The 4,240-nt window shown below is 42.5% G+C and overlaps 1 long non-coding RNA gene across 1 annotated transcript; it reads left to right on the forward strand.

Moving 5' to 3' along the window:
- The first annotated feature begins 1,598 nt into the window (after positions 1 to 1,598).
- Positions 1,599 to 3,510, forward strand: LOC127934039 (uncharacterized). Its single transcript, XR_008147671.1, has 2 exons — positions 1,599 to 2,917; positions 3,276 to 3,510. It is a non-coding gene; the product is annotated as an uncharacterized LOC127934039 (long non-coding RNA).
- Positions 3,511 to 4,240: the final 730 nt, after the last annotated feature.

Raw genomic sequence — 4,240 nt, forward strand, 5'->3', positions numbered from 1 at the left:
TACAGATCCCCAACTTAACAAAAAAGCATGTATGAATAAAATATAAGAGATAAGTGTTTTTATTAAAGATACATTATCTAAACAATTAATAATTTAAGGACTAGACATTTTAACAACAAATTAAAACCAATTTTGCCATGTACAGGCAGTAGATATCGCTAACAGGCAAACAAGATTGCTCTATCTTCTTGTTTTTCATCAGTTTCAAACCTGTGATTATGGTTTGACTTATCAAAACCTATTTCTTGTTGTCAAGATCTAAACAAAAGCCTTTGAGAAGCTCCTATTAGTCGAGACAGCATGATATAAGGAACGCTGGTGACTAGACACACAGACAGCTTCTCAGAAATTCCATTTGTACTGCACATTCCTCTGTGGCTCAAACATTCCTCCCATGAGACATAAACTGTGACTTTGTAGACAGACTACATCATAATTATAGGTGAAGACTGAGATGCGCACAAAAAAAAAAAAAAACACACACAGTTCAGGAAAAACATCAAAGTGTAAACAGACTGATTGAATGCGATCACCACATACAGTACCAGCATTATTACATCACATTATTACTCTTACAGTGTGTCTTGAATACAATATTTAGAATATTTCTGACTTTAAAGCAATTTAGGCTAAAATTGCCTTAGATACACCCTATAATATGATAATGGAGGTGATTGTAATTCCCCTGAGAGAGAGGAAGTCACACAGAAAAGAAAATAGTGTAAGCAAAATATTCCAGGCGTATTCTTTTTTTCCACCAAAAGAGAGAAGGAATGTTTCATCTTGCTGGTGTAGGGGTTTAGTTGCCTTAAAGTGGCATACTATTAACATTAGATAGGTTGAGGACCGACAGACATGCAGCTCTCTGACAGAAGTTGTGCGATGGGTCTCGAGAGAATTGCCCTATAATGGAGATGTCTGGAGGAAGTGGCTCTCAGAAACACAAGTGTTAAATAGGCCCAGTCTGTCCACGCTTCACTGCACTTCTGTAATCAAATCAATAAGAAAATATCAGAGTGGCAGATAGAAAGCAAATGCTCTGAAAATGGAAGAAGTTGGAGGGGAGGGGAAAAAAAAACACATGACAAAAAGTTCTGAGATAAGTTTTGTGTAACTAGGATTTTCAACAATGCTTTGAGGTTGAGGTCACTGATACTAAATGTGTAACTGCTTGCAGGCATGAGACTGAATGGGAACAAAATATAGGTTACAGGTTGAAAAGATTCAGTGTTGTGTTATAAGTAATACTAAACGTCTGAAAAACAATTGCAAATTGTGTTTCAATTGCTTTGCCTATGTGGACGCATAAATTGTGACAAAACCCAATTGCAAATGCAAATCTTGAATTATGTGAATGCACAGAGCCAGCCAAATTTCAAATTGAAAAGCAAAAGTTAATTTGCAACTGTATTTCCCATTTACTAGGAGTTATGTCTTATTTAAATAGCAATATTAATTTCAACGTCTGCTTTTGCACTCTCTGTGTCGCGCATGTAATCTGCCAAAACTCAAATTAATCACAATTTATTTAGTATTTGAAGTTCTGATGCCTTACTTGGAAACCTGTCAATCAGTTTCAAGGGTATTACTATTGTCACTGGGTGACTAATCCGGGCGGAATTGTAGTGTGGGAAATATTTCCGCCCGGACTAATTTAAGTGAAACACAAGTTCTGTTCCGGTTGGCCCAAGGCGGGAAAATTAGCCAAAATACATGTCAGGTGTGGGAAGAGGACGTGTCGGATACCGATTGGAGGATCGGGAAGGATGCAGTGATATAAAAGGGGCTGGTTTATGAACAGGAGGGGAGTTTTTTTGTTCTGCTGTTTTTCCACATGATACGGAAGTGGCTGGTGTGGCGTGGATGTTGCGATTTACGGGCTGCAACGGAGAATCCAAGGAAAATGGATATTGGAAGTGCGGAGGAAGTTAAGTGATCGACCTTTTGTATGTTGTGTTTACCTCTTATTGTGGATTGAGTTGAAGGAGCGATCCTACGTTTGGAAGGCCCCTGAGTGAAGGAGATCATTGAATTCGTGTTGGGAGAGGACAACACTGTGCACTGGTGGGTGAAGACTTTATGAACATTTCTTGTATATTGTGGAGAGTGAATGACGGATGTGGAGGGAGACTAACTGCCTTTAAGAAAGGATTCCGACTGCATATTTCTCCGTAGCAGTGGATAATCCCCCCCCCCCCCTCTTGTGTTGATCTGATAATCCTCAGTGCTTGTGTGTTTACTCATTGTTGATAGTAGTGCCTTGCATTGGAGATCGCTGGGAAAGACGGAGAGACTCCGGTGCACGATATATCTGCCTGCTGTGGTCTGCCCTCCTGCCTTTGTCCATCTGACACGCCCTGTCAGGACTCTGAGCCCGAAACGGGAATACACCACCGATCTTTCACTGAGTGTGTGGAGTGCGGTGAGTGCTGCTATATTGAAGTGTACACACGAGAAGAATTGTAGTGCCTTTGTGGTGTGTGGTGTTTGTCCGTGGTTGTGTCCCTGGTCGTAGGAAGAGGCCTGACGGAGAGGAGTAGTGTATTGGTGGCAACCACAGTCTTTACCTTAAGTAAGCTGGAGCTCGGACGTGTTGGAGGCGCCTCTGGAGGAGGTTGGATGATGTTGCCCACGCAGCAATCTCTGTAAGCTTTTAAATCAAAGCCTTATCCTTTTTATCCATGTGACGTTGTGTCATTGGCCTTGTCGGCAACCACCAGCCCTGTGCGTGTCGTCTGTGCTGTTTATTTGACGAGGGAAGCGAAGGACAACAGCCGATCCTCCCCCGTGTGCCCCTTTGTCAAGCTTGGCGGGAAGCCCAGTATTGTTTGCAGTCTCACCTGTAAGGCCCACCAGCCGTCAGTCATCGACTAAACCCGTATCTGCTTGGAATACAGACCTCTGAATATCGTCAGTGGTGAGTAGCACATTAACAGCCCAGCCCCGTGAATACCCACCTGTGTATTGAACTCTGTATTTACCTGAGAGCTAGAACCCCTGCACGCTAACAGCTCAGCCCTGTGAATACCCACCTGTGTATTGAACACTGTACTTACTTGAGAGCTAGAACCCCTGCACGCTAACAGCTCAGCCCTGTGCATACCCACCTGTGTATTGAACACTGTACTTACTTGAGAGCTAGAACCCCTGCACGCTAACAGCTCAGCCCTGTGCATACCCACCTGTGTATCGAACGCTGTACTTACTTGAGAGCTGGAACCTCTGCACATTAACAGCCCAGCCTTGGGTCTTGAAGTCCACCCTCCTCCCCCCAGGGCCAGAAAGTCCCTGCACGTTAACTGCCTAGCCCTTGCTTTAAACTTACCTGGAGTGGAGTCGGCTGGAAAGTAAGGGCTGAAGTGGAGTGTTGTCGAGGAAGGGCTGAAGAGGAGTGTTCTTGAGACTGGAATCCGTATTTGTGGATAAAGAATAGTTCGAGTCATCATTAGTTTTAAAGTTTCCTTACCCCTTTTCCCAAACTTTTAAACAAATAAAATCGTTACATTTTAATCTTGGTTGTCCGTCCATTCATTGGGGTGTTGTGGGACCTCCTCGAGGTGGAAGTTAGAGGGAGGAGCGAGACCCGTTGAATTGGTGGTCCGCTCCGGCCTGTGACACTATACTACAGGTGCTGCATGGTCATATAATTAGAATATCATCAAAAAGTTGATTAATTTCACTAATTCCATTCAAAAAGTGAAACTTGTATATTAATTCATTACACACAGACTGATATAATTCAAATGTTTATTTCTTTTAATTTTGATGATTATAACTGACAACTAAGGAAAATCCCTTAGGGATAAAGGCGTTTACATTGGTAAATGATGTCAGTCACAGACGATTGTGAGGTTGCTTTGAGCAATGGAGGCAACTGTTAAAAGCATTTCTAAAGGAAGCTGCCAATCCAGTTTGCTTGACAATCCTCATAAGACGGTGGTTCTCTCAGTTGTGCATGTCTGCTCTCAGATATTTTTTTTTACTCATATTTTTCTTTTTTGTTTGCCTATGGTGTTTTTCCCTTCGCTCTTGTTTCCATGTTCTGCACTTGGTTTTCCAAATGTTGCTGTAAGAGTTTTGTATAAATCAGGGCGGGTTTAAGTGTCATCATTGGTCCACTAGTTCTTGAATGACAGCTACTCCTCTAGCCAATCAGTCCAAGAGGGGCAATGATGTCACTCCAGTGCACCTCATCAACTGCCGATGCTCAGTGTTGTTCACTTGTACAGTTGAAAATGGA

Source organism: Carassius gibelio, chromosome A18 (assembly GCF_023724105.1).
Source record: "Carassius gibelio isolate Cgi1373 ecotype wild population from Czech Republic chromosome A18, carGib1.2-hapl.c, whole genome shotgun sequence".
Classification (NCBI taxonomy): domain Eukaryota; kingdom Metazoa; phylum Chordata; class Actinopteri; order Cypriniformes; family Cyprinidae; genus Carassius; species Carassius gibelio.